This window comes from Salminus brasiliensis, chromosome 23 (genome assembly GCF_030463535.1).
Source record: "Salminus brasiliensis chromosome 23, fSalBra1.hap2, whole genome shotgun sequence".
Taxonomy (NCBI): Eukaryota; Metazoa; Chordata; class Actinopteri; order Characiformes; family Bryconidae; genus Salminus; species Salminus brasiliensis.
In genome coordinates, this window is record NC_132900.1 from 7,050,778 (window position 1) to 7,064,884 (window position 14,107).

The window sequence follows — 14,107 nt, forward strand, 5'->3', positions numbered from 1 at the left end:
GCTTCGGTCCCGCTGAATTGTTTGTCCACCAGTGACGTAGTTTCTGTGCTCCTCGGAGATAGACTACACCAGTCAGGCCTAGGTGGAGGAACCCATTATTCTGCTTATGTAAACTCTCTGCTGTGTTTTTGAGGATAGGGGAGCATAGCTGTGAGCATGAAAACTAATTCATCACAGCACTGCACACGAGAAGGACATCTAGTGGCTGCAAGTGGTGTAGCACCCAGTGGCTGTCGTGAAGAGGCCTTTGGCAGTTCAGCATGTAAACCAAGTTAACAACAATCAGAAGAATGCAAGCAGGGCAGTTCTGCAGACAAGGACTAGCTTAGCCTTGGGCTAAACAGTAATGTGAAAGTTGCCCACAGTTTAATTCAGTGACACAAGAGAGGGGACAGAGGAATACCAATTTAAAAAGGCACCTAATATCAACAAATACCAAGTTATTTTGCCCCCTGATCTGATCTCAGTCTCTGTATGAATAATGCAGTCACACAGTTCAGATCAGATGAGCTGCTGATTAATATGTTCAGTAAAATCCCTTTAATTTTAGTCTCAGTTTTTACAATCAGACATTCTGGACTGACTAATTTAGTTTAGTTGAGACTTTTCTTAAAATAACTGACCCTTACCAATCAGCTCCCAGCTCCTTTACAACACTGCAGTCTACTCACTTCCAGTGTGTGTGTGTGTATGTGTGTAGTGGTACAAACTCTGGACTGGTATCTGTTGTTGTAATCTGTCTGTAATAACTGGTTTATAGTGGGTGAATGTGATGCTGTGAGCATTAGCCTCCTCTCAGTTCTGAATGTGCTCTTCAGTGCTGGTTTAAGACTGGAGAGAGGCAAGCAGTTCTCCTGCCAGTAAGATAGAGCGTTTCATTGATAGTTTTATAAATATAAGATATTTGGTCTGTTTTCATGTTCCGCTGTAAAATAGCTCCACACTGCAGACTCTAACTAAACTCTTTCACCATCATCATTTCAGCTTAATGCTGGGGGGCTTATACCCCTTTATCCCATACCTGGCATTAGACATGATGCAAATAGGCTCATGTACATCTGCTCCAGAGAGTCCATAAACATTTGTACATGTAGTGTACCTGCGAGTATCAAAACAACAGTACCCAAAATGCAAAGGCAGTTCATGCTGGCTGCAGTACATACCTAATTTGTGGGTTGGTGCAAAGCCTCCATAATATGTGGGTGTGACATACAGTAGCAGAAAATACAGAAGCTTTAAATATACTGTGGTGTTTTACAGCTACCAGCCCATCCTTGGTATAGTATTGTAATGTCACACATTTGCTGTAAACTTTTCCAAGTGGCATGCCCTTAAGAAAGGGTCCTTTACACTGTAAAAAAACCTCAACTTAAGTCAAAGGCCGACTTTATAAACAATAATAAACTAAATGATTGTGTGTTTAATGAGTTAACTCAACTGAAGTTCTCTGAAGAACAGATTTAGTTATATATCTCAGTTTGGTCAACAATACAGTTTAAGTTGAGCCTCAAAATTATTAGTAAATAAATGAGATGTGTAAGATGCCAAGTCTGTGGCTCCTCTACCGTGGTTTACTGTTTATTCCCACTTGCAGGTTAGAACTCCTCCTATCACATGACATCCCCAGACTGGGGGCTTTTTGAAGCTTTTTGAACTTCTGATCTCCTCACTCGTAATGAGCAGCAGTTAGATCGTAGGGCCACTCTAGAGCAGTGAAATGACACTACAGAAAAACACAGCTCTGAGTAAATTTACCTCTCCGTTCTTTCTTGGACACAGAAATGTACATGGCTTCACAGCCCTGGAGTCAAGAGACAGGAGATCATAGGTTCACATTCTCTCACATCTCTCACATCTGTCAACACCACAGCCTACCACGGTCAGGAGTGAGAGTAGGAAGGCCTCTAACCTGCAGATGGGAATAAAAAGTAAACAGATGGAGGGGGCGGAGCCCCAGACTAAACATCTTACACAATATGTAATCAATTCCAGCTGCAGCTCATTTACCATGTAGAGTATTTTTTACTGAACTAAGTTACGTTAACAAAAAAAAACTTCTGTAATCAGTTCTTTTTCATTGAAAAAAAAAATAATGAAATTGTAGTAAAAGAATGGGTTAAGAAATGGGTGAGAATTATTACATTTTGATAAACTACTGGTTAAAAAACAGTGTTTATTAATATTATGATGACCATCAAGGGAAAAAAGGGGTCAATTTTGGTTTCAAGGCCTAATCTTTTTCTTTTAATCTTCTGTAGTAGTAGTGTCCAGTAGAGGGAGCCACACTATAGATGTTGGCCCACCTGTTTTGAACCTGCTTTTTACTTCCATTTGGAACCATGGTGGCTTTTGAATGTGTAAAATAGTGTTTTTGTCCCCCATCTGACATTTAATCAAACTCCAAATCCATTTCGGCCAGTGTTTCCACCTAATGACTAATAACGAGCAGGCATGCCGTCGCCTCTAATTTGCTCTTCATCAGATCCCCCTGGGAGCATTTTCTGGTCAGACCCGGTAATAGCATTTCAGATATGTCTGCTCCGCTGACCTTAAACTGGCTCTATTGTTATCGAGAGAAAGCCTGAGGTTAATTAAAAATCCAACTGAGTCAGGCCGCAGTGACGCTGGACTATCTGTGGGCTTGCATCAACTGTACGAATGACTGAATTGGGGTCAGATGTTATTTTAGCTGGACTGTGTGCATTCACTGTTTCCATGGAAATATGCAGTCTCTGTCTGTTTCGGGCTGCACTTGTTGGATTAAATCGGAGCATCATTTCAGGGGGAAGCAGCATATTTGCAAAGCACGATTGGGTACGTAGGGTACGCATTTCACACAGTCCTCTTGTATGTTCACTAAAAAGGTGTATGATATCATACAGGCCTCACATGTGGTGTTCTTGTGATTGTGTGTGAGGTTTGGTCCCCATGCCAATGGCATTCATTTGGCCACCTAGAGCACAACCACAAATAACACCGTTCTACTTTCTACCTAGACACCTATTTTAAACAATAGCTTGACCTCCTCACACACAATAGAAGGTCATATATAAAAATGGCAATAAAAGAAAGCCTTTTTCAAATGAATTTAATGCTGGCCAAAACAATGCATGTGTCCTGAAATAACATTAAATGAATGGTTTATTTAATATAATATAGTTTCCACAGCCAACAAAACAGGGAAGTATTTGGCCTCCCACTTGTTTTAGGAAAACAGTCTCCAGGTCTTTTTCAGGACATTTGTCATGATTTCCATACATGACAACACACATATTAAAAGCTTCTCAATGCCAACTGATTACTATTCAGCCCCTATTATTACAATATGCAAATTTTCCCTAAGATGCAAATCCTTCTGTAGATCCTTTGGTATTTTATATTTAAATGTGAGGCTCGTTGTTTTCACAACTGCCCTTGGAGGTGGACATAGTCTTATTTTAGGAGATTTAAAGCGGTATTATGTAAGAATTGTGAGTCTCCCCCTACAGTCAGCAAATGAATTTGCATTTCAAGTCACTCCTTTAAGAAGGACACGCTTTAGACGTGCATTTCTGGACAAGCTAAGACAAACACTGGAAGTAAAAGGAGCACATGGACTGAGTCGCATATAAGTTATAGGTCACTTTGCAATGGGAACCCTGGTACACTATATGGACAAAAGTATTGGGACACCTGCTCATTCACTGTTGCTTCCTAAATCAAGGGTATTAAGAAAGTTTTCCCTGCTTCTGTTGGAGTTTCTACTGTTTAGGGATTGCTTTCTACTAGTTTGTGGAACATTGCTGTGAGGATTTGATTTGCATTCAGTGACAAAAGCATTAGTGAGGTCAGGATGTTGGATGAACACCACCCCACACCACCTCATCCCCAACTCTTCAACTCATCCCAAAAGTTCTGGAGCACCAACCATCATTCTAGAGAACATAGTTTTACTGCTCCACAGCTCAATGGGGATTTCAACCCATCTAACCCATGCCTGGCATTAGGCATGGTGGCAACAGGTTCGTGTTTATCTGCTCCAGAGAGTCCCATTCTATTGGCAGTACCTCTCCACAGGGACTAGCTGTGTATGTGTTCATTTGCACTTCTGTGTCAAGCAGCAGGTGCAAGTTAATATAGCTGAATGCATTCATTAGAAGTGGTGTCCACAAACATCTGACATATAGCATATATCTGGACTCCAATGGTCACAGATTACCAAATACCTCCACCAATACCAGTACCTCCACCTCCCTCCTGAACTGAAGGTAAACTCATTTGAAACTGTCAGAAAATTCTTGTTGCTGTTCCAGATGCTGTATGACTGTGCAGAACAGAGCCGTCTTCAGCGAATGAAAGTGGAATATCTGTCAGATGGATTTAGCCGTGGCTGGGCTGACGTGGCCGCTCTAAGTGCTCTCTTCTTCAACAGAACAATAGGATGCCTTCAGCTGCATAACCGTCCGTCTGTAGAGTAGCAATTGTCATAGACCTTATCATTACAGGAAGACTTGCTTTAGTCTAAATGACTAAGCTCTGCTGTCGACCCCTATTCACGAGGGAAAACGGAGAGAAATCATGTTTTTGGCAGCTTGGTGTGAGGCTACAGTATGTTCATCATGACTGCAAGGATAAGGCACTGAACTGGGGCTTGATAAACTTAAACAATCAGTGGCGTTCGGCCTCCATTAAAAAGATCTGTAAGGACACAATGCCCAGATGTTTTGTGGACACCCCTTTGAAAGAACACATTCAGCCACTTTAACTTGCACCCATTGCTGACACAGATGTGCAAATGCACACAGCTAGTCCCTGTAGAGAAGTACTGCCAGTAGAATAGAACTCTTAGGAGCAGATAAACATGAACCAGTCGTGGACTAGAGGGGAATAAAGCCCCCCAGCATTGAGCTGTGGAGCAGTGGCACTGTGCTCTCTGGATTGATGGATGATGGTGCTCTATGCAATACTTTTGGGATGAGTTGAGGAGTTGGGGATGAGGTGGGTCAGTGATCATCCAACATCCTGACCTCACTAATACTCTTGTCACATGAGAAACTAGTAGAAAGCATTCTTCCAGTTTTTGAAAATATCCGGATACAGAAGTTTCCAAATACAGACTGAAAGTCTAAAGGGTATGTTTTAAAACTTTAACAGAATTTAGTACTACTTCAAACTTTTTATTTCAACAATAATAATCATAATAATAATTCAGTTTTCAATTTGAGGGCCCTGTAAGTATTCGTAGCTCGCCATAAGTCATAGGTGTAACATTGCGTAAGCAAGGAAATAAGGCATCCAAAAATGACGTTTTTAGATCACGTAGCCGACACATGCCCCCTGCAATTGCCCTGCCTACACTGCTGGTAGTTATATCATTGTAACAGTGCAACTTTGATCTAATATCATATTCACACTCGTGCTTCCCCAATTATCGAGCTTCTCTGTTTGAGTTGATAGTTTGACACTTTGCCAGTATCAAAACTTTCCCCTCAAAGAAAGCCAGCTCTAATATAAAGATAATAAACGCCCATCTTTGCTTTCACTCGCCTACGCACGCTAATCCCGAACTAGCGCGCTAGTCTGCTTTGTTTGTCTCTTAGCTCTTGCTCAGATCAGCACTTCTGAGACTCCATTAAATAAAGTCTTTTCTCAGAGAGTCGTGACTCAGGAGGGTAAGACTTTTGCTGAAACTCTCCATGGAAGGTTCCTCGTTAAATGGCTAAATGGCAAAACAGCAAAAACGGACCTGGGCCCCTAAAAACCAAAGTGCTCAGAGTGTTTCGGTAATGGCCAGGGCAGAGTCGATAGTAAAGGGTAGGGAAGTGTCATATGTGAAATGTTTGGTTCTTTAAGTGGTGACTTTTTAGTTGAATGTTGGAATTGGGTGGCTGGCCTGCACTAATGACCCCTCACCAGTGGTGGGCCTCTAGTTCTGAAGTATTCCTGGGTTGGTTTACATGCACAGCTTGATTAAGGTCTATCCACAAATTCTCTCTGATGTGAAGGCCAGTTTATTATCTGGTTATTAGCTGGAATTTTGTGGAATTCTCTCTTCACTTCACTTGTGCAATATTGTCAATGCCACTGGCCGCAACACAACCCCAAAGCATGATACATTCACTCCTATGGTTCACATTTGGAAAGGTTTTCTTTTCATGAAACGTAGTTGCTTTTTTCTGCAACACTTGTGGTTCACAAACCATAAAAAACAACTTGTACAAATTGTAGTTAGCCTGAGGGTGCCCGAATGACATAAGACTAAATGTCAGTTGTTATATAAACTTCAGAGTGTTTTATCACCACTGATTAAGTTTTAGCATCATTTATATCATATTTATGTTTATGTAGGCTTTTCTATTTTATTTTTATTAATGTTTTCTCCTTTTTTCTCCCAATTTGGTGCTCCCAATTTAATACTGACCCACCTGTACATAACCCCCCTTTAGTGCTAGCAATGCTCCCAACACTAGGAAGGCAAGGACTTAACACATCTCCTCCAACACATGCAAACATGCCCGACACTGCATTAAGAGTAATATGGGGAGAGAGAGTGCCATCTACCCACCCAGAGAGACCATGGCCAATTGTGCTTTCTCAGACTCCGGCTGCTGATGGCAAAGCGGCATGGATGGGGATTCAAACTCGCCACCTTGTGGTACAGCGCATTAGATCACTGAGCCACAATTTTATTTTTGTTTTATTTAAAAGAAGCAGAACACAAAATAAGGTGACTTTTCGTTCATTAGTACATTAAGGTTTCATGGGACACTTGATAAATGACAGACAGGCTAAAATATTTAATCATAGGTCATGATATCACTATCGTTGGCCAGTTTTGAACAAAATAACTGAACAAAGAACGGTTTGAGACCTGAAAGAGCCCAGCTTGTACTGGTAACCTGAGCCAAGTGGTCTGACTCACTGCAAGGAGATGAAATTCATATCACGACAGCAGAACACAGCAGCACAGGCATTTACATCCAGTAGGATCTGTTCTGATCTGTCCTTAGCCATACATTTAGACATTTATCATTGTCAGACGGGATTGGCAGTGCTAGACTGTGATAAGGACTCCTCTCTCTCTCTCTCTTTCACAAATAACTCCTTTTTATAGAGCAAGCAAGCTAAGGGTTAAACCTTCAGAGCACACTGCGCAGATCATTTGTTAGTTTTTTCATCAGGCGCCCGAGGCATTGTTCTGTAAAGCAGGGCTTTTCTAGCCTGCCAAAAATGTTGTAACTGTAGCCTAATCCCAACAGTGTTTCATCTTACTAGTGCCCCCTGTTGCCCTGGATGATACAACAGCTTCAGTAATAGATTCCAAACACCAGGAGTGGGTGTCCTTTCAGGCTGAGTTCACATCAGGTTTAGAGCATTATATGGAGCCCACACAGTCCAACCACGAGCCAGAGGTGTTTGAAATGTGACATTAACTCACTATTCTCTAATAAGCCGATGTGGGAAACGGTTTCTTTGTCCTGGTTAATACGCATGGCAAACGCTCTGCCTAATTGTGGGATTTATGCAGAATGGTTAGGGCGCTGCTTTTGCAGATTAGGCAGAGCCGAGGCAGTTATTTTCTTTTAGAAAGGAAACGTTCAAATATGCTCCTATGGCGCATGCAATGTCATTTTGGGCCGTTTTCAAGTTTTGAAAGCTTGTTTTTATATGTATATATATATATATATATATATATATATATATATATATATATACATATATATATATACCTTCATCAACCTTCTAAATAACAGTTATTATAAGCCAACTTGAGCTGCGTATTTCACGGCTATCGCGTCTGCCTGGCGTTCACTGTGGCATTTTAGAATAATCACTGCTGGACCCCATCGTGCAACAACTGAACAACAGAGCCACAGGCAAAATGAGCCTGAACGTCATTGAGCTGGGTGCGAAACTGGCTTCTAGTCAGCACTCGGGATTTTAAATGTGCCAGTTATTCACAGTCCCTTTTCACCTTCACAGTAATGTGAGCAGTGGTTTTGCAATGCTTGCTAATCTACAGCAGGCCTACGGTTAGCCACGATGAATCGTAAGCAGTGCGCACAGAATAAAGCGTCATGTTCAATTTTTGCATATTGTACCTAAAACAGAACACAGTACGTAGCAGTTTACATAGATGTGTGTACTAGCAAGCATTCTGTAGCCTAGCTTGAATTTTATTAAAACCTTCTGAAAGACTAACTATGGAATTACACATACTGGAATCTGATCAGGTGTGAGGGCTCTAAAAAAAAGGGATCCGTGTGGATTCTGTAAAATTTCAACCCTTTGTAAAGCTGACTGCACACTACTATATACACACCAACCCAGACATTGTATGTGATTAGCCCCTGTGAATTAGGTATGTTATACGGTAGTAATCATTTTACTGTCAAATATTTTAGCCATTAGTGATCCTTTACTCTGACCTCTTTAAAAAGGACCGATATTAGATAACATAGCTAAGTAACTAGGCTAACTAGGCTTACCGCTAAGTGATAGAGATTTTAAGGGCATTCACTTCAACAGCAAGACAGTCACTGCAAATCTTTGACCTATAACATCATTACAAAATTGTTATGTGACTGTTGTAACAGCTCTGTTTATGCTGGATCTGCCACCAAATACCAAATATAGACAGGCACCCTGGCTAGCATTCTACAGTCCTTGTCCTCTCCTTCCTTGACTCAACACACTTGAGTCCACTTGGCTCCATCCCTTCGTGCGCTGGATATGCAGGTATATGGCACTGGCATTAGCTGAAACTGTGCCTCTTGCAATTGGTCCGCATCTAAGTGTGATTACTGTATTCACACCTGCCCAAACTGATCACATCAATATCCCAGGGTCTGTTTTAACCAGATAAAAAATTTGCAGGTATGAAAACGTCCTTTGACAGAAATGTACACAGTTTCACAGCTAAAGAGGGGCACAGCTGTCTAATCAACAAGAAACACTGCAGCCCTCCATGGTCAACAGCAAGGCTGGCAATTCTCACACATAGGCCACAAGACGCATGCAATTGATTGTAATCTCACGCTCTCACATGACACATTCCTCACATCTCCTTTTCATGCATTCTTAACGACCCGTTGTTCCCCTCTAAAACAGCCTCTAGATGAATGTATCTACAGCTGCAGCTCTGGATTTCACTGATTATGCAAACTCTGGACCGGCAACAGCGGCCTTCTGAAGGAGATATGGAGAACGCCTCCTGCTCAGCCAACCAACTGCATTATAGATAGACGCTACCAATACCCAATAACCCCTACCCCACACTGCCTATTTTGGGACTTGGCATGCTGAATCTCACTCCAAGAAAATTGTGAAAGTTGGCAGTCCTGGTCAGGAGTCTGAGAATAGGAAGCATTGCCATGTTTGCTGGAGTTGGCTCAGTCCAAACTGCCTTGTTGAGTAAACTGGGACAAATGCAGAACTACAAAATGTGAATTAGTAGAAAACAAATTTGAGTTAACTCAAAGAATGCAGTGTGATAAGTTGAGACCTTATTGAACCTGGCCTGTGTTGTGAGGGCCGAGGAGTTCCAGGGATGTAGACTAAAGAACAGGATGATGGCTTGCATTTCTAATATAGGCCTTTATTATATCGTCAGTGAAAATACCAAATAGGGGGTAGTGTTACATTTTCTACAGCACAAATGTAAGTTCTCTTATATGCTGCCCTTTAAAAACACATTAAACAAGGGCCTGAGCTCTCTCTCTCTCTCTCTCACTCTCACTCTCACTCTCACTCTCACTCTCAGTCTCTTTGTCATAAAATTCCAAAATTGAGTTCTCCACTAAAATGGAAAAAGGGAGGCAAAAAACCCTGTAACTGTCCAGGGAGGAAGGCTTTCTACTAGATTTTGGTGCATTGCTGTGAGGAAGTGATTGCATTCAGCAGCCAGAGCATTAATAAGGTCAGGATGTCGGATGATCACCACCCCACCTTATCACCAACTCCCTAACTCATCCTAAACGTATTGGATAGAGCTATTAGCATTCAGTACGGTGCCAATAGGTTTATATTAAGATAAGATCCAAATTGAAATGGCTAGACGACTGGTATGCAGTGCTCTGAGAAAGGAGAGCGGCGTATGAACCGGCGACAGGGTCATGGGCACCTAAGGCTCACTGATGTAATCCATGAAGGCCCCACCTCACAGCTTACAGGGGCCAGGGGCCAGGGGCCAGATACCACAGGACGCCTTCAGAGGTCTTTTGGAGTCCATGCTTCAATAGGTCAGCTCTGTTGTTGTAGGCAGGTGGCACTAATGTTATGACTGATCGGTTATTAAAACAAAAAAATATACAACACACCAGACTACACTACAGTGTATCCCTGCCTGCCTGTGAGTGGTGCTCGCTGCATGGTGGTTAAATGACTGTAGAAGACATTAAGGTGAGTTCAACAGGCGTCATTCTTAGGTTAGCATAGCCAACGTTATTCAAACTAGCCAGCTCGCTGCTAAGGAGTTAGTCTGATGTTCTTTGTGATGAGGCCAAACTCCCTGTAGACCTGCTTAACATCAATAGAACAAACAACATGACTTAAGGAGTCGTCCATGAAATTACTTTTTTCAGGGTGGGATGTCTATTATCAACACATAAACAACCCACGATGCTTCCCTTATTGCTGTGATGTTGTTCAGAGGAGTGTGTGAACTCATTCAGAGCACATTTACTGCCTTAATATGAGAGCATTTCTCTTGTTTACAGCGCTGTGTCTTACAATATTAAGCAGCCTTTCAAACAGCCACTAAGATGGTGCGTTTTTCCATCAGTGCTGCACTGAGCATCTGAACAGCAGAAGAGAACCCTTCTCTATCTTGTGTTGCATTGAATTATGCTCAGTTGTTTTTAACATAACATTGTGAAAAGGGGTTGCCTGTGTGGGTTTTGCTTCTTAAAAAAATGGGAACAGGCTTTCTTCAAAGTCCTTGGCTAACCCCCCCACGCCAAGTATGATGCAGTGCTCGGGCTTCGGAGTTATTTTCTATCTTGAAGGATGAGCCCCTTCACTGGCCTCTCAGCCCCCGTCTGCGTCTACACTGTTGGAAACACTGAAATACCTGAATGAATCCACAGCATACAGCATCACTAATTGCCTGTCTTCTTCTCTGAACTGGAGGTTTCCATAGGAACCTAATTGTGGAAAAATGTGACCACCAATCCAGAGGTGTAATGGCCAGTGGAGGTAGCCATGGTTTTGAAAGCTACTTTTTGAAGGAGAGGGTTGCAAAATTCAACATTTAAAGGGTCCAGAAAATGGACCACCGGACTGCAATCTTCACTCTGCTGAGGTAAGAGAGTTTTATGTACTATGTGACTGAGTGAGTCTTTTCGGTCCATGTATGGAAACTTAGCTGCAAAATTATGTCACAAAAATGAGCATTGACCTACATTCACCTGATCAGTCTGCAGTAGTCTAGCCCTGCCCACTCACTCAAGTTATAAATGGTATGGAAGTCAATGTAAAAAGATGTTATTCCAGGTAATATTGGAGCATTTCTATTGGTCCAGGCATCATGGAACTGTGGCAGTATGTACAAGAGATCAGATTCAGATCATGTCAAAAAGTGAAAAACAACAAAAATGATATGAGATACAGCTGCACTCAAAATGATTCAACCCCCAAATACAACTTAGGTTTATTAGCAAACTTTACAAGCTTTCAGCTGTTTGCAATCAAACCAACCAAAAAGACATTTTCAATAGCTCAACACAACTAATAGGACATGAAACACCCTGCCAACAGTGTAGCATGGCAGTGGCTCAGTTATGCTTTGGGGCTGCTTTGCTCTCCTGCCACTGGAAATCTGCACCATGTGGAGGTCTAGATAGATTTAATCAAGTATCGGGAAATCCTAGGAGGAAACGGCACCATTGGACCTTCCAACAGGACAGTGATCCCAAGCGTACCTCAAAGTCCACCAAGGTTGGATTTTAGAAGAATCCTGGAAGATTCTGGAATGGTCGTCACAGTCACCTGACTTGAACCCCATAGAAAATCATTGGTGGGATTCGAGGAAGGCTGCTGCAGCTTCTAAAGGCAGGACCTTTCCAGTGATGTCATCAGACTGTTCCATTTGAGTTACCAATAGGCTTCTTAAAAGAAGGATTCACGAGACAGTCCTACTGAGGACTTACCCTACCCCGGCTGCAGCCTAGGGTTTGGAATGCTGCACTTAACCTGCAAATATAATCTGACTGGATCGGCTGAAACATATTTTGGCAGAAAATCAGCCAATACTGATAGCTGATCTCTATTGCAAACAGCTGAAAGTTTGTAAACCTAAAAGGCAGTGGCGGCTGAATCAATTTCATTGCAAGTGTACAAGGATTTTGCATGACAGACACAATATATTAGTCTTAACTTCAAAATAACAAAATCAGCCTGTTTAAGTTTAAGGGATAACTTGGAGGTTGGAAACGGGTCATACTAAAATGAGTTCCATCTCCTTTGGATGCATAAGGCCACCTCAGCTCATCAGGCATGGCATAAGGGGACCTCAGGGAAAAAAAGACAATGAAGACAAATGAGAGATATGGGCTCTTTAAAAGAGGCTTTGCCATTGCTGGTGGCGAGTGGGGCAGCGTTCCTTTCAGGCCGGAGAATGCAGAAACATTGAGAAGAAGGGAGGGGGGAAGGAGGCAGGTGACATAAATTCAATTTGTTGCAATGATCCCCTAATCCATTTTGAGTAGGACCGAAGAATGCTTCTTAATTTAGGCTGCTGATGAAGCATGCGAAGGAAAAAGGCACATTATGGGATTTGTGTGTCGGAACGAGGCTCAGTCATGCGGAAGATTTGCTTCTTTCTTAAGCTGTGCAGTTGTAGAAAGGCCTGTAGGGAAAACCTTTTAGATTCGGAGACGAAATGCAGACACCCAAAGCCTAACTCCCACCACCCCCCACCCCTAACCCTGTCCCACACAAACTCAGCCATGCACACAGACACATATACCCACACACACACGCCCACTCTCTTCTGTCATTTTTTGACAGGTGCTGCCAACAATCCCCCACCACCCAACCCCACCCCACAGGTGTGAGTGTATTTCGGTGTGTGTTGATTGGGGTTGTTTTGTCGGAATGTAGGAAGCCTAGAGTTCATTGCAGTGCTGTGTCCTGGCCTTGACTGGTTGCATATGTGTGACTTGCTCCAAACCTCCAAAGGATAGTTTGACAGATTTGATCTGCTTTTTCATGCCTGCTAGAGCGAGAGGGAGGGGGGGGGAGGGTTGTAACAGACATAGAGCATAGAAACAGGAGTATTTTATTTTATCGTGTTTCTGGGGAACTCCCTATTGGCCAGATATCATCACTGTCATATCAAGACATGTTATGCTATTTTTCCACAAGCTATACTCCCAAATAAAATGACCATGTGGGGTCTGTACGTCTTGTCTTTCCCTCACTTCCTTCCCACCACCTCCAATTTGGTCCCACCCAGTTGCCCACTTGGGGGGTAGAATCCACCCCTGCCACCCATGTATGGCAGGATCTGCGAGGATCCAGATATTACAGGACCTGGGTCTTCGCCAAACATTTTAACTTGCAATTATTGCAAACTATCAAATTGTTAAATTAAAAAAGTTTTCCTTCTTGCATGCTTGCCTCTGGAGTCTTTCTAGCCGAACTGCTTTCTCATTTAAGCAGAAGCTCCAAAAGATGTGATGGTAGGCTTTGTGTGGAAGTCACCCTCCTGTGCAAGGGTAGCATTGTGTGAGAGGGGAATCCGTGCTACTAGGTGGGAACTGGGAAATGACTAAATTGGAAATGACTCAGGCGGTGTATTCATAACCATTTCATGCAATCGCTTCTTCTGATGCAATATCTGGTTCCCATAGCCACCAATGTAAACAATACTGACTGAGAATTTTTTTCTAGAACTAAACACTTCACACCAACCCTGAATTGTGTTTTTTTTTTTATACCAAATTTACTATATCAAATTACACAACCCACTCATTAGTACCCCATCACATGTGATGCTGACATATGTCTCCTCCTACACCTGTGCAATCAGCCGCACACCTTTTAAAACTGTCTGATGCAGTGTCACCAGGCAACCAATGCACTTGGAGGAAAGTGCTAATTACCCAGCTCTGATGCATCGGCTAGC